This window comes from Callorhinus ursinus, unplaced genomic scaffold (assembly GCF_003265705.2).
Source record: "Callorhinus ursinus isolate GAN/ISIS: 27379988/994484 unplaced genomic scaffold, GSC_fseal_2.0 scaffold15, whole genome shotgun sequence".
Lineage (NCBI taxonomy): Eukaryota > Metazoa > Chordata > Mammalia > Carnivora > Otariidae > Callorhinus > Callorhinus ursinus.
In genome coordinates, this window is record NW_027397077.1 from 25,616,740 (window position 1) to 25,640,335 (window position 23,596).

At 37.5% G+C, this 23,596-nt stretch overlaps 1 long non-coding RNA gene across 1 annotated transcript in view; it reads left to right on the plus strand.

Annotated features, from left to right (window-relative positions):
* Window positions 1-23,596, plus strand: part of LOC141374248 (uncharacterized) — a 61,908-nt gene that overhangs the window by 26,289 nt on the left and 12,023 nt on the right. Inside the window, exon 2 of the long non-coding RNA XR_012380992.1 lies at window positions 2,252-2,355. This is a non-coding gene — a long non-coding RNA (uncharacterized lncRNA). The remainder of the gene's footprint in view (window positions 1-2,251; window positions 2,356-23,596) is intronic.

Consider the following 23,596-nt stretch of genomic DNA (forward strand, 5'->3'; position numbering starts at 1 on the left):
ACCTCACAGGAAGGGCCAGAGCACTTAGCCTTGGAGACTACAAAGCAAGGAATACCACCCAAGCATACAAAAGAGTGATTCCTGAGAAGAGCCACTGCCAGTTGGCATGGACACCAAGCTTCATTTGCCACTGCTTGCTGTTGTGTGTGCGATTCTAGAACTTCTACCCTCTTGTCCTTGAGAACCAGGAGCCTCTACTCTGAGGAGAAAATGGACTCTGTATGTATGGCCCCGGTTTCTCCATGTTGCTTCTTCCAAAGTGAAATCTCATGTGGGCAAAGCCAAGATCTGAGAGAGAGGTGAGAAAGCATGTTTTTTCCATTGCTTCTGTGGGGATGCAGCTCTCCCCAAATGAGGAATTCTTCCAATACAGGAGAAATGCTCGAAATGTGTCACGTAGCCAGAAAACATGAAAAACCACCACTACAGTTAGTCTCAGTGACAAATTAGGATGCCTGAGGGTATATAGAATTTTCTCTGCATTTTTAGATACCAGTTTAATTCTTTTTTGGAAGAGAAGAAATAAAACTTCTACTTTGGGGAACTTGTCACTCTTCTTTATATTTTCTACCTTAGAATGCAATGTTACTCTTCTTTAAGTTATGGGTGGACATTTACTCTACAGTTCATTAGAATACTAAAGAGCTTCATGTGTATTAAGCTTTTGGCTGCATGATTATTTATTATGAAGTTCTTAAAGATATTTATATTAAAATTATTTGTGTAGGAGAAACAGATTTGAAGGTTAGTTGAAAGAAAGGATTTCATGTTTCATTTGTGGATTATATGAAAAGACATGTTTAAACCTTTTATATATTGCTTTATGAGACCTATACTTAAATTTATATGAACTAGGAGGCATTATTTATTAATGTTACAGTTTTTAAATGGATTTAGGGTCTAGTTAGGTTCATGGTATTGTTCTTTTTTTTTTTTAAAGACTATTTATTTATTTGAGAGAGAGCACAAGAGGTGGGGAGGGGCAGAGGGAGAGAAAGAAGCAGACTCCCTCCTTAGCAGGGAGCTGGAGGCAGGGCTCAGATCCCAGAACCCTGGAATCACGACCTGAGCAGAAGGCAAACCCTTAACCAACTGAGCCACCCAGGTGTCCCCATGGTATTGTTCTTAATATCTATTTCTGTTGCCCAGCACACAGCCTGGTAAATGGAAATGGCAATAAATATTTGTTAATCGAAAGAGAAAGAACAGGAATCTTTTGGGTTCTAATTTTTCTTTTTTTTCAGTTGAAAGAAGGCAACTTATCACATGAAACTTCAGTGGTCAAAATGGAAATGAGGGGTGCCAGGGTGGCTCAGTCATTAAGCGTCTGCCTTCGGCTCAGCTCATGATCCCAGGGTCCTGGGATTGAGCCCCGCGTTGGGCTCCTTGCTCCACGGGAAGCCTGCTTCTCCCTCTCCCACTCCCCCTGCTTGTGTTCCCTCTCTCGCTGTGTCTCTCTCTGGCAAATAAATAAATAAAATCTTAAAAAAAAAATGGAGGGGATTTTTGAACTCTGTCCTCTATCTTGTTACACAAAATGTAAGTCACTAGTTGCAAGTTTGGATGAATATCCAATGTGATCTTATTTTTGTTTAATGGTCAATCCTTAACGCAGGGGTCACCAAACAATGGCCAAATTTTGCCCACCCATTATTGTATGGTCTATGAGCCAAGATGGTTTTTACATATTGAAATGTAGCATGTAAAAAAGACTATCATTATTTCAGTAAGCACAGTTGCTCAGAGTCAGGACCTTGCTTCTTGGCCTGCCACGCCTAAAATATTTATTCGCTGACCTCAAGAGTTTGCTGACCCCTGCATAAGAATATATCCAAGTAGACTACTGTATTGAAAGCATTCTGTTATCGCAATAGAGTTTACCAATGTGTTGCCATGTTTTTCACCAAGGAAATCAGCCCTAGAAGGCAAATAATTATGTTTTGAAAAAACAAAGTGAAAATGAAGAAAATACAATCAGGGGATAATAAAATTAAAGACTATAGAATGCTGCTCTCGTCTTCCATCTCTGTTCTAGAAATGCATAGATGGAGTAATCTTGTCCACCCTAAGGCAACAAATACTTGTTAAAAATGATTCCTTACATTTGTATACCACCTGTAACTTTTCAAAGCTCTCTCATGATAGTATTTAATGTCTTATAGCTGTATTACAGCAATAACTGACCTTTTTTATTGTTTAGCACTATGAAACTCAATTGTGTATACATTCTTTTTATCTTTCATGATGACAGGTATTCTGCTCAACCAAGAGATATAGTTGGAAATCAAGAAATACCTTGAAAGCCCTACTTGCCTAAAGCTTATTCTGGCTGAAGTCCATGCATGAAGTTCAAAGGTACCAGAACAAGTTACCTTATTTTTTAATTTAGTAAACCAAGGATATGGTTTGGAAAAAAAAAAGTTCCTATAAACCCTAAAAAATGTACTTTTTGTGTAAATATTATATAAGTATTATTGAATATAAGTATTAATCCAAAGATCTCAATACCTGATGCAGAGAGTAATTTAAAATATGGTTATTTTGGTTATGAGTAAGACGGTTTCAAATGGTGTGTTAAGGGATCCTGTTTAAGACCGTTGTTATTAACCATGTTGATTGGCAAAAATCTCCAAAGGCATGCTAATTTGATTTCAATAAATTGAAGTTGGGTATTATAAAGTATAAAATGTTCGAGAGGCTGCTTAATAGCAACCTTATGGAGAAGGCTTCAAGGTTTAGGTGATTGTTAGCTTAATGTTTGTCAAGGGCATGATGCGATTCCAAGAAAATATATGACCTTAGGCTACAACAATTTAGGTAAAGCAAGGTGAAGGCCCCTCTCTATTCTGTGAGATCCCAGTCACATCAAAGTACTTGATCAATTTCTGGATGGTAGACTCTAAGAAGAGTATAGAACATCAGGGATGGCAAATAGATTTCATGTTGTCTGTCATTTTTGTTTGTGGTCTAGAGAACTGGGTTGAGAAAGATTCTGAGGCTTTATGCAGGCCCATTGGGAAATGGTACTGAGTTTGTCTGGCACGGAGGTAATGCATTATTATCACTGAATATATAAGTTCATGACTGGGCTAGAAAGGGGATAGAACAGTGCTGACAAAAGTTCAGCTCTTTCATCTCCTGCACACTTTTGTTTTCTCTCATTAAGGGTAAGCAATCTCTTAAAATTTTATATGCCTCTTAACAAGGTCATCTCTTAGAACAAGGGTAGGTAAACTATGGCCAACAGGCCAAATCTGCCTCATTGTCTCTTTTTATATTTTAAATATAAATGTCATGTTTTACATTTGTTCCTTGGATTATATTTGGTGGATCTCACAAAATGCTATGAATAACAGTCTCACTTTTATTATCTCCAAAATAATATATAAAATTTTGTATCTCATTTTTAGGCCAATAGTTTTTTCGGCGTGGTGGAGGGGGATAGATTGCTCTTTACTATCCAGTTTTTAGAGTGCTTATTTTTAATATGAATTTTATCTTATACTCAGAGGCTATATTCTTTACCATGTGTTTGAAGAATGTATTTAATATTTTTCAGTCTGTTATATATTTTTGAGTAGATATTATTAGATATCTTGAATGCTTAGAAAATAATGGCTTTATATAACACATGAACCTTAGTACATGGTTTTTAACTCAACATTATTAAATGTCATTTGAATCTTTTCATCCTTACTTATTTTTGAATAATCTGTCCTAGACTGGTAGTAATGTATGAGAACATCCCACCAGACTATATATCCATTTATCTTTGTAGATGTAATTTTTTCCCATGACCTTATAATGAATTTATACAGAGGAGCTATTGAAGGTAGGATTCTGGTTCTAGGTGACTCAGGAAAGAGTCAGCAGGTCAGCACAACTTCTGCCTCTAATAAAAGATGCATTTCTTATTCTTCCACCACATTAGTGAAGACCTTGTTTTTCTACCAGGTTAACAGAGCAAGAATTGCTTAGCCACCTCCCTGCCTAAAAGATGGAGTTGTTAGAAATTCACTTTGGGCTTCGGATAGCTATGAAGTTGTGTTTATCTTCTTGAGCATTTTTAAAGAAGAGTTTAGAGTGAATGGATGAAGCCCATTTGTTCAACTACTTGGTCAAACCTCGTCTTTCTACCAGGTCTTACTGTATAATTTAAACTCACCAGGAATAAAATACTCAGTTCAGTTAATCACAGATTCCAGGTAGATGGCCTTCAAATTATGTTAGCCATATAACAATTATTCAGATGTCATTCTCAGTAGGAGCCATGGTACTGAACAAACAGGAGTAAAGCTGCTTGCTGTCCTAGAGTGGGGAGAGAGGGTGGGGAAAGGGTGGGGGGCTAGAAAAGGGGTGGGTGGTCTCAGCACCAAGGGGGATTTAGGGGAATAGATGAGAGGACAGATACTTCCAAGATTTTTGAAATGAAGATGAGTTGATAAAGATATGTGGCTAATTAAAGATACATGGATTATTGTAAAATAGCTTAAAATAATGTTTAAATCATAGTCGATATTAGAATGTTAAAATCCAGCACCGGAGTCACGAAAGGTGCATCCAAACTCCACTGTGTTTCAAATGATGGCATCAAAGGGGGTGAATAAGTTTTTTTTTTAATTCAATTAGCCAACATATAGTACATCATTCGTTTCAGATGTAGAGTTCAGTAATTCATCAGTTGCATATAACACCCAGTGCTCATCACATCACGTGCTTGGGTGAGTAGGCTTTTGTGGAAGTAACATAAATACAATCTACTAGGACTACCTTTTTAAACTGTAGTCCCTGATGAAATTTTAAAATTTGGGACAATTTCCACTCTTTCCATTTTTTTTTTCATAAAGTGAGACTTAAATAATTTTATAGTGCACTACAAATTTAGATTTTTTTCAAGTTCTCATAAATTAGATCATGCAACATTAGATATTAAAACCATGCACAAGTTTTGCTTTGATGCCAATACCATATTAAGGGGGACACGGTACTGCTTGCCAGACATCCTCTTGCTTCCCACTCTGCAGCAGTTATCTGTTGTCTTCAGAAAATTCTAAAAGGGAATTTTCAGAACCATAAACCTAGATCAGGGAAAGGTTTCAGTTTGCTGGAAATGATGTGTAAAATTCCCCGGTCAGTGACGGAAAAGGTGATGTAAGCAATGGAAGGTTTTTATAAATTAAATTCTTACAAGATAGCAAATAGAAATAATGGGTCTGCACAGAATGATTTGCAATGAGTTAGTAACTACAAAAGTTAAAAAAAAAAAAGACTTGAACAAATGAGGACATGGAACAGAAGAGTCATGTATGTGAAAGGCCAAAGTCAAAAAAAAAGTAATGATCTGCAGCTTTCAAAATGTTCTAAAAATAATTTTTTAAAAGAAACTTTTTATGGAATGTTTGGAGGAAAAGGAACCACTGGACAGAGATGAGGCCGATGATGGGTCACTAACTAATGACAGTGAGAGAGCAAACTCGTGGATGCCTGCTATCTCTCACTTCCTCCACCAGAAATGGGGTTCAAATGGGACAAACAAGCTTGAGACCCGGGGGAGGTCACAGACTGCATGGATTTCTGTAAAGTGAGTTGTCATAAAGTTCAGATGGATTTTGTCCAGGATATCACTTGTGTTCATAATACTAGAACCTACCTCCGTCATCTGTAAGGGATGCTGCAGGATGGCAGAGGTGTTGGAAAACCAGAAATGAGTAAATCATACTATAACTCTCCAAAATCTAGAAACGGGCAGATAGCTAGCAAAACTGGGCGACTCATTCCTGAAGTGGCCGATTGAAAGATTGGGAAAGCAAAGCATTTTTCTGTAGTCCACAGTGTAGGTTATGACAATGAGTCATGTCAATCAAATCCCTCTTTCCAGGAGAAAAAGTTAACACAGTAGAGTGTTTTGGGTTTTGTTATTGTTGTTATGTGACTGGTTTTAAATCTCTCACAACCATGATACTCTTCTGGGCAATGGTGAAAAGTATATAATCATACCATAGAGAATATTAACTTTGAGAAAGATGATTATCTAAAGCATGTTGATTATTGATCCTTGCTAAACAGGTGTGAGGCTAATTTTACATGTCAACTTGACTGGGCTAAGGGATGTTTACCTAGCTGGTAAAACATTATTTCTGGGTGTGCCTGCGAAGCTGTTTTTGGAAGAGGTTAGCATATGAGTTAGTAGACTAGTAAAAAATATCTGCCCACAGCAATGTGGGTAGGCGTCATCCAATCCCTTGAGAACCCAAGAAAACAGAAAGGCAAAGGAAGGGTGAATTCCTTCTCTCTCTTCTAGACTGGGACGTCCATTTTCTCCTGCCCTCCAACATTGGAATTCAAGGTTCTTGAGCCCTTGGATTCTGGGACTTAACCAGCAATAGCCCAGTTCTCAGGCCTCTGGCTTTAGACTGGGAGTTACACCAGTGGTTTTCCTGGTTCTTCAGATAGTGGATGACAGTGTGGGACTTCCTGGCCTCTAGAACTGCATGAGCCAATGCCTATAATAAATCACCTCATATATATCTGTATCTTTATCTGTTTCTCTCTTACTGGCTCTATTTTTCTGGAGAACTTTGACTAATGTAACAGGAGAGTATTCTCTATAGAAATCCATTCATGGCCTAATCCCTAGTCAGATTGTAATGTGTGATTTTACCAACAACTTACATAAAGATAGCAGGTATCAGTTTCCTCAGCTGCAAATGGGGAAAATGACTGACCCACACACCAATTTTAAAAAAAAGTGATAAATGATGATACACAGAAAGTACACATTACAGGGCTTGGCACACACTAAATGTTTAGTAAGTAGAAGCAAATAATTGTGTTATCAAAATGAATGAGGACATAGAGCTGAAGCAATGGACATATAATAGACATAAAAAGGTAAAGTTCCAGACCTATGTTTAAAATAAGTCAATTATATAAATACAGGATGAATGAAAAAACCTTTAGATCTTTACCTATTTACAAATTCACTATCACCCTACCATGTAACCATGTGAACAGGTTATATTAGACTTTATTTTTGTCTCCAGAAAGAGGAATATTCACAGTATTCAACCATTGTGTTTCATACCATATGTCATAAGATAACTGTTCAATATGGGGTATGATAATTTAAGAATAACATCAATAGGGGCACTTTTAGTCGGTTAAGCATCAGACTCGTTCGGCTCAGGTAATGATCTCAGGATTATGGGATTGAGCTGTGTTGGGCTTTATGCTCTTCAGGGAGCCTGCTTGAGATTCTCCCTATCCCTCTCTCTCCCTCCACCACCACCCTCCCCCGCTCTCTCTCTCTCAAATAAATCATGGGAGAAAAAAAGAATAACACCAATAAATTGGTTTGTGGCCGGAAGAGATCATAAAAATGATTAAACTTTGTCTTTCAATAGTAACTGAATAAAATGGAGGTGTTTAAACTGGAGAAGAAATGGCAAAAGAGGTTTAGACCAGCTGGTCATTTACATACAGTGAAACACCATGCAGCCATATAAAGGAATGAGAAGGAACTCTGTGTACTATAACTGAAAGATTTCCAAGATAGAGTAAGTGGGAAAAAAAAAAAAACAAGGTGCAGAATAGTGTGAGTATAATTTGCTATATTTTATATAAAAAGAGAGGAGTAGCATTCTATATTTGCTTAGAGACTCACAAAGTTTAAACTGGGAAGGAAAATGAAAATGTACCTTATCTATTGGGTGTCGGGGTGGGGAGTACTGAGCAGAGTTGAGGATGAAGTCAGGGACTGGAGGGAAACTTTCTACTTCATACTCGGCTTGAGTTCGTTCCCCCAGAAGCTGACCCTGAGGTGATGATTTTCATCCAAGTAGCTTTCTAGGAGATGTTCCCAGGAAGCCTAACTTGGAGAGCAGACAGGAGAAGGAAGCAGTAGATTATGAATGGTTGAACAGGTTACCACAAGAGCAACTGGAGCTCCACCCACCCAGGCAACCTCTGGCAGACCATGTGAACTGCCCTTCAGGGTCCCCCAGTAATAAGAGAGGAACCCTCGTGGATTGGTGACTGTTTGGGAGTGGGGGCTGGACGTCAGCTGCTCTTAAATCACAGGCACGGTGTGGTAAACTCCGTGCCCACAGTATACATCAGAGTAACCTTCGGATTCATTCCAATTTTTAAACCAAGAGAAGGTATTCTATTAAAATTTTTTTTTTAGTTATTTTAAATTAAAGAAATAGAGGTGCCTGTGTTGCTCAGTCAGTTAAGCATCTGCCTTCAGCTCAGGTCATGATCTCAGGGTCCAGGGATTGAGCCCCACATTGGGCTCCCCACTGAGCATGGAGTCTGCTTGCCCCTCTGCCCTTCCCCCTGCTCCTGCTTGCTCTCTCAATCTCTCAAATAAATAAATAAAATCTTTAAAACTAAATTAATTTATAAAATTTTATAAAGAAAAATTTAAAAACCACTTACCATGAAATATTAGCAATGCTGACATAGAGAAAGGGGTTAGATTTAATTTTGGTCAGTTCCAAAACACAAAACTGGAAGCAAAGTTTCTTATTGCAGGATAGCGGCTATCAGCTAAAGTAGGAAGCACTTGCCAATAATTAGATCTGCCGCCTTATAAGGTCTTGATAATTAACTACCATTGGACCCACTCTCTCAGAGAATAGAGCTCCCTCAAGGATTTGTTTTAAACTAACACTTATTGGGTATTAAACCCAAGAAATAAAGTAGATAATCCCCAAAAGTGGGTGCCAAAGATGGAGTTGTTTATTATGCTAAACAACCCTTTACAAGAATTTCTAGTTAATTATCTCAGTGAAACATCTTTATGAAATGGTAAATGCTAGGGAAGTACTTTCCACAGAGTGGGGAATCCCGAAGCAGCCCGTAGGTGTTTGGATGTCCACGGCGATTCTCTGCAGCCTGGCTGGTTCACTGATCAGCATCAGCTGGCGTCTTGTGAGAAATGCAGAATCTCAGGCCCTACCCCCAATGTATTGGATCAGAATCTTCACATGAGCAAGATATCCAGGTGATTGTGAACGCAGAGTCAAGTTCGGAAAGCAAGTTTCCCAGGGCCTAGGTTCCGCAGCTACACAGTATAACTTGTCTTACCTCTAATGGAAAATATATTGGCCTCTACTTAAACACATACAATTTTAATTCAGCTAAACATTTTAATGTACAAATCAAATTCCCCACGATGACCATCATACCTGATGATTATATGCACCCTTAAAAATATCATCTCAAGTATACTGTACTGATGTGGTAGGAATAGATCATTCAGGACTGAAGGATTTTTATTTTCTCCAATTTGAGCATGTCATGTTCTGACGTGGGTATAGTTCCCATATGTCCTGAGGGCCAACTAGGTGACCCATTAAAATCCTACAGTTAGGTAGTTTGCTTCAGTTCATTATCAACTTCAGTCGCAATTGTGAGACGTTCTATTATGATCTGAAACAATGGCACCTGAAAACATGAATAATACATAGCACTGACAATACTTTTGGAACCATTATGGCGTAGAATATTGTATCAATCCATAATTTGAAGATGGAGCTAAATGGATCTTTCATCTAAAAGACCTGCTGTGATGTGTCAATTTACACCTGATGTTAATAAGAATATACTATCACTTAAAATCCATATTAAAATATTTTATATAAGATGTACTTGCATTAATAGATATCTGTCATTTGTTACTAAATACAGCTGTTGAAAGAACCTCTTATGTGCTTTCAAAATTTGTTTTTAAGACCTTGACATTAGATTGAATAAAAAGTATTACGGAACCAATCCTTCATTATGAAAGTGGACATAATGGATGAAATACTGTGTGTTGCTTACTTCGTTTTTGCTGGGTCAAACTGAAATTCTCATCAGCGTTTGACACCCCTTCCATGGCCACATAATAAATGAACAAGAACTTAAATATGGACATTAAATATGTCCACAGTATCTTTCACATTTCTTCTTTGAACATTACAGTCTTTCGTTTTGAACCTCTCCTATAATAGGGGCGTAAAATAAGGTAGCTCACTCAATTATGAATCATTCTGGATTATAAATTCATGTATCATTAACCATGAATTCAACAAGTACGCAGTGATCTGTTTGATCTGAAATTGCATCAGAGTCTGAAGTAGTACTTTAGGAGGATTAAATTAATAAAATAAATTGAATAAATGTTCAATATAAGTGAAATATGGCACCTTCACCTAAGGGTAAATAAATAAATCCACTGTTTACATTGTTCCCCTTTGACTTCATTTTCTCCATCATCTTCTTGCTGACACTAACTGTTCCTCCATTTGATGGAATCAATATTTTAAATATGAATCAAAATGCAAAGTAGGGGGGCTGAGGCACACATAAGTTTGCCATGATTTTTTTCTAATGGCTTAGAGGCATTTGTCTTAGTTTGAAAGGCTTTTGACTAGGTGGTGAGAGAGTTACAGTACTTTTCATTTTTATTCAAGTTGCTTTTTGTCTTCAAACATATTCCCTTTATCATTATATTGAAATAAAAAATGCTAAGAAAAAAACACCACCCTTTATCATCATCATCATTTTATAGAATGAATATGGAACATGATTACTGTGCTACCTCACTATTATAATTAATGAAATGTAGTTTAATTTCCAAGAAGTTTATATTATTCATCATCCCTCATGCCTGTTATTATCTCTCTCCTGGAGGATTCACCTGTGCTAAGCCTGGAAAAAGGTCCACTTTACAAAGGGATTTTTAAGGAACCGCTTTAAATGACTAGGGAGCACTTTGGGGAACAAGTCAGACCTGAAAGTGCATACCGAAGTTTAATTTATCAGTTTTCTTGTTACTTTCTTAACTATTTCCTCGGGCGGTAAGGTGTTTCCCTAAATGTAAGCAGACGATTACTATTGCATTGGCATGTGCACCAAAGTCTGGAAGTCCTGAGACAATTCTTTACTCAAAATTGTCTAGAGCCTGAGTTACTATGAAGAGAAATGGGTGAAACTTTGCTAACCAGAAATAAGTTACTTTCTGTTATCTGTGGGATTTACATTCTAAATAATCCTAACAGATCACAAGCTGGTTTCCACCAACATAATCAAGTTGAATGACGTTCCTTCTCCCACTGACCACTTCGTTCCAGAGCTTTTATAGCCTGGGATGGGGTATGTTTGGATCGCTTCACTTAGAAAATGCATTGTTTAAATTAGAGGCTCGGAGGAAAAGAAACAGTGTACGAGAACTGCAGAATCAACTGTTGCCCAAGAAACTTGTATATCTCCAAGAGAAGAAAAGACCAAAGTCTCCAGCTTGGGCAGGTTTCACCCGTTTTGTGCGTCCTCTTTTGATCCCGTGGCTTCTTCCTGTCTCAGATTTTCCATCACAGACTTTGCCTCCTGTGCCGGTCTTTATCCTCAGTTGGCATCCATAGCACCTTTAAATGTCTTCCTGTTTTGTCATTCAGCAGACGGACTCCATGCTTTGCAACCCCTCCTGCCCCTCCCAGGCCTGCCCCTCCATCACTAACACACTGTGCCATTACTTTCAGGCACACAATGTCACTGTCTTCATGCTCTCCCTTGCGCTCTCCCAGCTGATGTCTGACATCCTTCATTTCGCGACATCTGAACAGAACCACAAGATGACAACGTTAGGATCATAATGCGAATTAGTTATGCCCTCACCATTTCCCGTTCTCATTAAATCATTGTCAGGACAATGGATTCATGTGGTACCATTTCCTGTTCTCATTACAATTTTTGTCACAAGAATGAGGTATCAGAATTGCAATGCTTCACGTAGTCTTTGAAAAATAATAGTTAACTCTGCTGCTTTGACCTTTTTTTTTCCCCCCTGCTCTGCATTTGGCTCAGCCCTGCCCTTCTCTTCCCCTGCCTATTTGTGGCTTTGGCAATTAGCAGATGAAGATGAAAGAGTCTGGAACAGGGCAAAAGTTAAGAAATCACAACAATGGGATTGTGTTCACACTTTGCCTTTCTCTTCTCAGTGACAAAACCAAACCCAAAACCACAGCCTGCGTTCCACAAGAGTTATGGAGCACACACATGGTGATTTCTTTGGAAAAAACGGTTTATTACTATTTTTTTTCCGTGAGCATTTTTAGTGTTGTTCAACTTCAATAACAAACGCAGCACTTGTCCTTAACAGAAAGCAGAGACCTATCGTTCATAGTTCCATTGTTGTTGTGTGTGTGTGTGCTTTTTTTAATGATTTCAAATTTGTTACTCTGAGCAGAGAAAAACATTCTTACTCTTCAGATATACAATTTGAATATATTACTTGATTTCCCCTCCCTGCTGATCCTAGCCGCCTTTACCAAGGTTTGGTTTACAATGGATGGCTTTGTTCTTCCAAGACAGTTACACGTTCTGTTTGGGTTCAGGTAGAAGTCTTACAAACATTAAGTAATGATTTGTTAACTAAACGTTCCTGAAGCTGTCAGCTCTCCCAGCGGCATAATAGTGGCTTCACCTGTCTGCAGTCACTTCAGGGCGCTCTAATTAAATGCAAACTATCGGAAGCCCCAGAGCAGAGCAGGGAATGTGGATGCTGTAGAAAATGCTTCTTCTTCCCTTTGGTGAGATGCTATGACAGTTTTTGTTTTTGTTTGGGTCGGAGAGTGTTTGTTACAAGATGTGAGAAAAACAGAGGTCATTTCATTGTTCGCAGATCATTGACCCTATTTGTAAAAAATGTTTTCAGTTGCAACGTGCTTAAAGCGAAATTTCAATTTGCCTTGGATTCAGGAAAGAAAATTGAGTTCGACTTGATCTGTATTTTTGAACGTGTGTCCCCCCCACCCCCCAGTCTGCCACATTTTCTGTATTGTTTTCATGTGCTGCTTGTTTGCCATAATTCTTTCGGGATTATGTATTTAATTTCTTCAACTTGCTGCCCAGCACAGTGCCTGAAACAGAATAAGCGTGCAATAAACCTTTGCAGATGGAAGGGAGAAGGGTGGGGGGCAGAAATTCAGTGGGACAAGTTAGAAATGGCATAATAAAAACTTGAAGGTGAAATGGTTTTCAGATAGTACTTGTGTTGGTTCATGGTAAATATATTTTGTCTTATTTAAGTAGTTTCTTTCTGCTCCTATTTGATTTAGAGTTTTCATTAGAAATGGTTACTGAATTTTATCAGAGTTTCGCACAGTCCATGAATATTATCATACATTCCTTTTTCCTTTAATTTATTGAGGGACTATGTGATAGACTTTACTGAGACTAAGTCACTCGCTTGATCACCTGTGTTAGTTTTGGATACATTGTTGGATTTTATTTCTTACCTTTTATTTAGAAGTTTGCATCTTTCTTTAAAAGTGAGTTAGTATTATAGTTTTGCTCTGTTTCTTTTGTGTTTTCTTCTCCATATTTTGGTTTTAACACAAAATTGTCTTTATAAAATGACTTGCGGGGGGAAGTACATATTTTTCTGTAGCTTGAATTAGTTTAACAGAATGTGTCCTTGAAAGACAGATAAGACTCAGCTTTGAGAGTATCTGGACGTGGGCATTTCTTTCACAGCACATTTCTAACTACCTTCTCATGTCTTCTGGAGTAAAGGGTCTATTCAGATTATCCTTTTTATTTGGGGGTAACTTTGTTCCTTTGTGTCTTGCCAGGTAATCACCCATTTTTTTCCCCTAAGATTTCTAATTGGCTGTCATGGAGTTTCAGGCAGTCGTGCCTTCAGATTCGTTCAATTTCTCCCCAGTCTACAGTTATATGTTCCACTTCTCCTTCTTAGTCATGTTTATTTTTTATATATATTTTTGCTCTGATGGTAATTGTAAGAAGGTCGTCTATTTTACCAGCCATTTCCAAGAAACAGCTTTCAGATTTACGTATCCATTCTACTTAATACTCATTTTTTTATTTCCTTAATTTTAAGTGTATCTTTGTTTTTTTTCCATCTCACCCTTACTATTTCTTTTTTTTTTTTTTAAAGATTTTATTTATTTATTTGACAGAGAGAGACAGAGAGGAAACACGAGCAGGGGGAGTGGGAGAGGGAGAAGCAGGCTTCCAGCCGAGCAGGGAGCCTGATGTGGGGCTCGATCCTAGGACCCTGGGATCATGACCTGAGCCGAAGGCAGACGCTTAACGACTGAGCCACCCAGGCGCCCCTCCCCCTTACTATTTCTTAAGATGCTACATAACTACTTTTTATCTGTTTTCTTTATTAATGAAGGGCATTTAAGGCCGTAAGTAGTGCTAATAGAACATCTTTCATTAAACCACTGTGTTTGGGATGAACTATTCTGTGTCAGTATTTTCTAGAGTGGATTTTTTATATTCCAGAATTATCTTGGATAATAATTTTTAGTTTTTAAATATAACATTATTTTGATCATCTTTTGTCTATATCTAATTGCATTGGGTACATGAATTAGATTATGATTTTTTTTAAAGTAGCCTGAAAAATAGAGTTCTGCTTCTAAAAAATGTATTAAGTATTTTTAATGGTTAGTTTTTAAACATAGTCTGTCGACACAGAAAATACAAATATTCCCTATTTGAAGGATAAAAATACCTCTGTATATTTATTAAGTAAGTTTATTAATCAGTTCCATGTCTTCTTTTTTATTTAACATATCTGTTTAATTCTTTGAGGGCTATTGAAAACTCCCACTATAATTCTCTTTTTTTTATCAAGTTCTTTGTGCATAACAAATGGTTTTTGATTTAGATATTAGTTAACTTGTCTGGAAATGCAGATGTGTTAATTTTATCTATGTTATAAATTATGTCTCATTACATTTCATAATGACCCTTTATCTTATTTTATTTTCAGTATAGTTAACATATAGTGTAATATTAGTTTCTGGTGTACGATGTAGTGATTCATCACTCCCATACAGCACCCAGTGCTCATCACAGCAAGTGCACTCCTTAATCCACATCACCTGTTTAATTCATCCCCTCCCCACCCCCCCACCCCGCCCCAGCCCACCTCCTTTCTGGTAACCATCAGTTCTCTATAGTTAAGCGTCTGATTCTAGGTTTCTCTCTCTCTCTGTCTCTCTCTTTTTCCTTAGCTCTCATTTCATCCCTCTTTATCCAGCTTACTGCTTTATTCTTTAATTTCACTTTGTCTGCTAGTAGTAGTATTACTCCTATTTTCATTTTCTTTTTATTTATATTCATTTGTATTTCTTGTACATCCTTTACTTTTTTTAATATCTTTTTTATTATTATTATGTTATGTTAATCACCATACATTAGTTTTTGATGTAGAGTTCCATGATTCATTGTTTGTGTATAACACCCAGTGCTCCATGCAGTACGTGCCCTCTTTAATACCCATCACCAGGCTAACCCATCCCCCCACCCCCCTCCCCTATAGAACCCTCAGTTTGTTTCTCAGAGTCTATAGTCTTTCATGGTTCGTCTCCCCCTCTGATTTCCCCCCACTTCATTCTTCCCTTCCTGCTATCTTTTTCTTTTTTTTTTTTAACATATAATGTATTATTTGTTTCAGAGGTACAGGTCTGTGATTCATCAGTCTTACACAATTCACAGCACTCACCATAGCACATACCCTCCCCTATAACTATAACCCAGCCACCCCATCCCTCCCAACCCCCCACCACTCCAGCAACACTCAGTTTGTTTCCTGAGATTAAGAATTCCTCATATCAGTGAGGTCATATGATACATGTCCTTCTCCGATTGACTTATTTCACTCAGCATAACACCCTCCAGTTCCATCCACGTCATTGCAAATGGCAAGATTTCATTCCTTTTGATGGCTGCATAATATTCCATTGTATACACACACATACATACACACACCACATCTTCTTTATCCATTCATCTGTCGATGGAAATCTTGACTCTTTCCACAGTTTGGCTATTGTGGACATTGCTGCTATCAACATCGGGGTGCATGTACCCCTTCGGATCTCTACATTTGTCTCTTTGGGGTAAATACCCAGTAGTGCAATTGCTGGATCGTATGGTAGCTCTATTTTCAACTTTTTGAAGAACCTCCATATTGTTTTCCAGAGTGGCTGCACCAGCTTGCATTCCCACCAACAGTGTAGGAGGGTTCCCCCTTCTCCACATCCCCGTCCACATCTGTCGTTTCCTGACTTGTTAATTTTAGCCGTTCTGACTGGTGTAAGGTGATATCTCATTGAGGTTTGGATTTGGATTTCCCTGATGTGGAGCGATGTTGAGCACTTTTTCATGTGTCTGTTGGCCATTTGGATGTCTTCTTTGGAAAAATGTCTGTTCATGTCTTCTGTCCATTTCTTGACTGGATCATAAGCTCTATTACAAAGCTGTAATCATCAAGACAGTATGGTACTGGCACAAAAACAGACACATAGATCAATGGAACAGAATAGAGAGCCCAGAAATGGACCCTCAACGCTATGGTCAACTCATCTTCAACAAAGCAGGAAAGAATGTCCAATGGGAAAAAGACAGTCTCTTCAACAAATGGTGTTGGGAAAATTAGACAGCCATGTGCAAAAGAATGAAACTGGACCATTTCCTTACACCACACACAAAAATAGACTCAAAATGGTTGAAAGACCTAAATGTGAGACAGGAGTCCATCAAAATCCTAACGGAGAACATGGGCAGCAACCTCTTCGACCTCAGCCGCAGCAACTTCTTCCTAGAAACATCGCCAAAGGCAAGGGAAGCAAGGGCAAAAACGAACTATTGGGACTTCATCAAGATAAAAAGCTTTTGCACAGCAAAAGAAACAGTCAACAAAACTGAAAGACAACCGACAGAATGGGAGAAGATATTTGCAAATGACATATCAGATAAAAGGCTAATATCCAAAATCTATAAAGAACTTCTTAAACTCAACACCCAAAGAACAAATGATCCATCCTTTCCTTTTTAACATTTTCTCTCTTAAATAAGAAATAGGATCCAGCTAGTGCTGTTTTAAGCCAGTGTCATAAACTTTGCCCTGTAGCAGGAGAGTTAAATCACTCAAATTTAATTTAATGACTACTATATTTAATTTTTTACCTCCAAAATTAAGCATTAATTAAAGTGTATTGGTAATAAGGGAAGTTCAGTCAGGGTAGTTTTTGGGTTTAGCAGCATGCCCACTCATTCAGGGTCCTCACTGAGCTCCACTAACATTGTCCTTTATAGAACCAAATCAACATAGAGCTGATACTAACTAGACTGTTCTTCTTATTAACCATTCCTTATATTATTATCCCCAGAATTGATTGAATTCTTGTTTCTGGCAACCCTTTAAGCACATTACATACCTACAATACTCTATGAGGTTAGAATTATTATTTCCCCAGTTTCATAGATGAAGAAATCGAGCACTGAGAATTTTCATGATTTGCTGCGTGATACACAGTTAGTAGAGCATAAAACAAAGTTTGGAACCCAGAGACTAGGTCTTAATGAGAATTGATTCATTACATGAATTTTCATTTCTCACGTTCCCACCATTGAGGTCCTATCTTGAAGGAAACACGGTCATTATAGGAAAATATTCCCTAGGAACTGACCAAATAACAAAATAACTTCCTCTAAACATTCCTCCTCAATGAACGCTGAGATCCGTTCTTGCCTGGGGGGCATCTGAGTCTGTGGCACAACTGGTATTCTTTAATTGTTCACAACAGAAACCAACCCTGGCTAACTTGTTTTAACACTTAATCAAAGGATTTTATCAGGTAGCTCGTAGAAGGAACTAAAGTTTAGAGGATGAGACAGGTACAAGGAGGATTTGTCTTTGCTTGTTTGCTTTTGTGCCCGTTATGAGATAGCCATGATAAAAACCAAGCATACGGGGGTAATGAAATTATAGTTCCTGTCCCTGAGGAAGGTAATTGTATTTGAAAGAATTTGTTGGAGAGTTCCAAGTAATCAGAATACAGTAATCAGTTTTAGAGTCTGACCACAACAATAGTAGCAACAGCCTAATTTATGGAATACATGGACTGCACCAGGCACTATTCCAAGGGCTTCAGCTCCCTGAGTTTCTCAAAACCCTATTAATCATTCCCATTTTACAGAAGAGAACACTGAGACTCAGGGAGTAGGATTCATACCCAGTCTGGCTTTTGTTTGTGTTTTGAATATCTCTTATATGTTAGGAAAAGAAAGCGTGTTAGATAAATGTGTGGGTAAAGAGATGCTGCAATAATGAGTCCTATTCTTTACCATTATCATCTCTGGATTTTTTTTATCACAATCCGGTGTGTGTATCATATATTTCTGGTCTGCCCATCATTCCTTTCTTGGGATGGTAATGAACCTAGTATGACAAGATTTCTTCCCCTTAAGGTTTATGTCTTTTCAGCACCTCCAGCCACTTCGCTGGTCCAGAACAAAGGTGGTCCTTTGTTTGAATTCTCCTTTATTCTACAGATAGAAATTAAGTTTTAAAGAAAAGATAACTCAGGAAAGAATATTCCCAACATATTTACAGAAAGCTAATTATAAAATACTGTACACATTTCCGTTTAAATTCATGCTTTATTTTTTTAAAAATTTATTTCTTTATTTGAGAGAGAGAGAGCAAGCACACAAGTAGGGTGAGGAGCTGAGGGAGAGGGACAGTCAGCCTCTGCGCTCAGTGCAGAGCCCGGTGTTAGGCTCCATCCCACACCCCTAAGATCATGACCAGAGCTGAAATCAAGAGTCAGACACAACCAACTGAGCCACCCATGCGCCCCAACTCATGCTTTATATAAACATGTAGACACACAAACATATACCTATATGGACACACACACATTTTAGAAGGTGCACAAAATGCTTAATACTGTGTATCTCTGAAAGTAGGTTTTAAATGGTTATTATTTTTTTATTTCTTCTTATATTTCTATGTACGTTTTCTCCTATGAAAGGTTTTGCTTTATTAATTAAAATAAAATGATTTAATTTTTTTAAAAATGCCTTTTTAAATAATTATTTTTAAAATTATATACCACTTTTAAAAAGTGTGTTATTTTGTAGCATAATAAAGCTTCTTAGACCCGTACAAAAGCAAAGCCCTCTGCTCTCCGATTACCATGTAACCCCTGCCAGTTTTGCCATTGGTATTGACTGTCTGGGCTGAGCTATATAGCAAATGCTCAGAGAAATATTGCTTTTATACATCTCTCCTCCTCCTCAACAGTGAATGGCTTTTCACATTTAGTTCCTGAACTTCTCTTTTTTCTCCTGTTAGTGCCCTCCCTCCTGTCTTCCACCGAGCACACATTTCTGTTGGGCCAAGGGTACCTACGTTGCATCCCTTCATATATCTACCTTCTCTCTTACTAGATAAATGGGGACAATATGGTTCATCTCCAAAAACTTTCCCTGAGAGTCTTACTCTACCCATCTATTTAAATACATGAGTTCACAAGGAAAATTCAGTGTTAAATTCAATGCTGAAGCAATTACATGAGATTTACCACTGTCTTTTAAATTAAAGATTTCCATACTTGCTCTTGCTAAAATAAAACTATCATTTTCATTTTTCAAAAATAAATACAGACCAAGAGAGAACGGCAGTAATATTTGTGAGCGGTTATATTAGAACCACATTTCTACTTTTGGAAATCAATATATTGTTGGGGCACCCTAAATTTCCACTGACATTCAAATAAGCTGCCTGAAATTACTAATATTATGGTAAGGGAGTCTTTCTGTTGAAAACATGTGCCCATAAGAGTTCTAAATTCAGTGTAGTATGATGACTTGGCAGGACAGAGCTGTTGCTTGAAATATAATAACAAGGAAGAAAACCAGGAGAAAGATGCCTCCATTAAATTTTCCAGCTAGTCCGTATGTTCTCAGTATTAAAATGGACTCAATATTTTCATCTGTTTTCCACACACAAACCTTGTGACTAACCACCTCAGCTACATCTAAATAACTTCAATTCCAACATTAAAATTGAATACATGTCATTTCCCCTTCAAATATATCTAGCCTCTCAACTTGATCTTGAAAGCTGTTCGAGACTTTCATAGCTTTTACATCTGATTTGAGAATCTGACACACAATTCAAATCTTAGTACTTGAAAGTTCTAGCAAGTGAAAAAGATCGGAAGTCCTTGGAAATTATTTCAAAAGTTCGTTCTCTTTTATGTCCAAAGACATGGTTGACATCTGAAGAATAAAATTAGAGTGACAATAAACCCAATTCTCTCGTTTAGGTTCCCGGTAAGGCAGAGGTATGTCCTAGAAATGGCTCAGGTAGAGGTACCTCTCCTAAAGAAAGTTGAATTCTCTCATGTCTGAGTAAGGTTAGAAGGGGTGCCATGATCATTTCTGCAGCAAGGAGAATCACACCAAGCAAATAATTTATAAAAATTAGTGACTATAGAACAGGGTTTAAGAGCATGGACTCTGAAGTCAGAAGAATCTGATTTCAAACCTGGACTCTGGCCATTGGATGAGTAACTTAAAATCTTTATGCCATAAGGTTTAATAGTTACTGCCCCATAAAGTTATATGAATTAAATGACATAAAATACATGGAGGGTTTATCAAAATGCTGCCCTATAATAATTTGCAGCCATTACTCTTACTACTGGCATTATTGCAAACAGAAAGAAGTTTTCACATTTGATATGTTCATAAGGGAGTTCTCAAATTTACATATGCAAATGTGAGATAGTTATTGACAAATGTGTTTAAATAATTCTCCAAGTCTTGTTTTAATTGGTTTTCTGTAAGACTTCCAATTCTAGACTTGGCTCTAAAATAGTTCCATTTTCCTTGACCATGGCTCAGCTTTGATGCTGCTCTTTTCTTTCTAAAGAGTTAATTGCTTCTTTGGGTGTGGGGAGAGAGGAGTTGGGTCAGTGCATAAGGCCTAGTCTCCGAATTGAAATTGCTGATGAACCTTTTTAAAGAGCTCATCTGCAAATTCACACTACTGCCTGTGGATTTTGATGTGTGCCCTCCCTTTCCTCTCAAGCTCACTTCCTGCTGAGAAGGCAAACGATGGGCCTGCCCTGTTGTTATCCAAATAGAATTGTTTGGAGGAAGCAGGTTGGCCATAGAATGGGAAATAAATAGGAAGATTCTTCAAAAATTAAATTGGAATTCTGTCCCCTTACAACAATGTTGTCATCATCCAGACTTCTGTGGTTATGTTTTATTTTTATTTTTGCAGTATTTATCAAGCATTTACTGTGCTCATCAGAATGCTTTTCATGGTCATCAGCACATTGAATCTTTGTAACTCTCTAGCGGTAGATGGGAACTGTCATCCCATTTTGCTGATGAAAACACTGAGGCATGGAGTAGTTAAGTAACTTGCCCAAAGTGAAATGACCAGTAGTCACAGAGCTACGACGTGAGCTGAGGCAGTGGCCCCATGTCTGCGCTCTTAACCGTGACACTGCCTGTCTGGTGCAGGTAGCTACAGTTATAGTTTTGCAAATAAGTGAGTTATAAGTAGAGAAATTTAATAAATTTCCAGCATATAATAGATAGTTATGTTCCTTCGTTTTGATTTATAAAAACGAGAAGGAAAAAAAATGACTTGTCTCTTATGATATCGTTTGAAATCTGGCAATACTTTTAATTGGTGACTTTGCCTATGAAAGTGCTCTGGAGAAAAGGGAACCTTCTGTTACTCCATAATTGCTATTTTCCCAGCAATAGGAGATAAGGACAATGAGGTTTGGAAAAGAAAATGCTGATTTGGGGAAATGAATGGTCTATGTTTTCCTCCTTACGTTGACTTACTCTTTAAAAAAAAAAAAAAAGTCTATCCCAAAGTTTTTTTTTATTGTAGGTCTACAAATAGGAATTGATTCTTCTCAAGAATTTGAAAGGAAGGAAAAATTATTTTCTCAGATTTATATGATGCTAGATAAATTGTCTCTTATCCCATGCCTGAAATGTTTTGAAACCTGATGACAGTAAAAAAGAATTCATTTAGATTCAATTGGGTATTAAATGATAAATTTTCTATTTGCCTAAGTTTGGCTTTAACTTCATATTTAACATGTCAGTTTCCAATGTAATTAATCCATCTGTTTGTGCTTGTAGCGTCCTTTTCAAAAGAGCATTTCAGAATAGAACGTACTTATCTGAATTCAGGGTATAAAATAAAGCTCACTGGAATGAGCATTTTAAGTTTCACGGAAAGTGATATGTGGTAATCTGTGTCTTTTCAGACACATTAAATAGACCCCAGAATAATATTCTCAGATAAAACAGCAGTTTTATTAATCAGTGTAACTGAGTACATATTGAATTCCATTCTTCCCTCCATATTTTATAAAAACAGAATGGTATTTGGGAAAAAGAGGGGTGTGTTAAATAGTTCAAAGAGTTCCATGACTTGCCCATATATAGTGAAACTGTTGCATTTTGCTCCTTTGTGAATGCACACATGTATTTGTGCAAAATACTGAGCTAAGAGTACAGGCAGTCCTTGCTTCAGGGAGGATGCATGCGTGAGTTTCAGTGAACACAATGCCCTGCAAAATGAGGAGTTGCCCATATTCAAATATTTCTGTTGAATTTCTGTATTACAAGTTTTTAACATAAATTCTATACGGTTTTTGGTCAGATAAGAAATTAATTGATATTTCTTTCCTTAAGTAGGGGAGTAACATATAACCAGTTTTTACCCAAGCCTTTATCATATCTTGGAATATCTTGCTATATTAATTTGATGATGAAAATTGAAGTTTTTCCCTGAAATCTCCTTTAATACTTACCTAAATTCCCAGAGGCTGTGCATATGCATTAGGATATGAACCATGCGGCTATCAGTCATCTGGGGATTTAGCACTCTGGAGACAAGGCAGTATAGAGATAGGCTAAAGTTTTCATTTTTTGTGCATGTGATTTGGCCTTTTGTGTACAGTTAATAGGAAGAGGTTCAGGATTACATTTTGGAAGAATTAGTCAAATAAATCATCTCAAGATATTTGTCATAAGTTTGTCTATTTATTGAGAGAGAGAAAGAACACGTACACGTGGTAGACTGTAGCGGGGAGGTGCGGTGGGCCGAGGGGAGAGAATCCTAAGCAGGCTCCATGCCCAATGTGGAGCCTGATGTGCGGTTTGATCTCACGACCCTGAGATCATGACTTGAGCCAAAATCAAAAGTTGCACACTTAACCAACTGAGCCACCCGGGGGGCCCTGTCATAATTTTAAAAACATCCTAAATTATTCTTATTTGCTTGCCTGTTAAATTTCATTCACTTGTTTTTGTGTCCATGTTTGTATTTGGTGATGAAGGTAAGCTTTAATAGCTTTCCGACTTCACTGATTTTAATATCTCAGAGCTGCTTCTAGGCCTTAGTGGGTTTCACTCCATTTCAACATCCTTCCATGGATCTTTCTGGCATGCACAGAATGAAATAAACAAATCGTGTTTGTCTTTTATCACAACACATTCCAGAAATAGGTTTGAGAAGCTGAATATTATTAAGCAGCTAGTATTTTCACCTAAGAACAGTTTTATGATCGGTTAGGAACTCAACATCAAACACACATTAAGGAGTAATAATATTTTGAAAAACATCACATGTAGAATCTCAGGAAATTAAAAATAATAAATATATTCTCTAAGATGTAGAATGTTATTCAGGTACTTGATATTATCTCGTTTTTAGTGTCCTGAATGTTATGCATCTTCA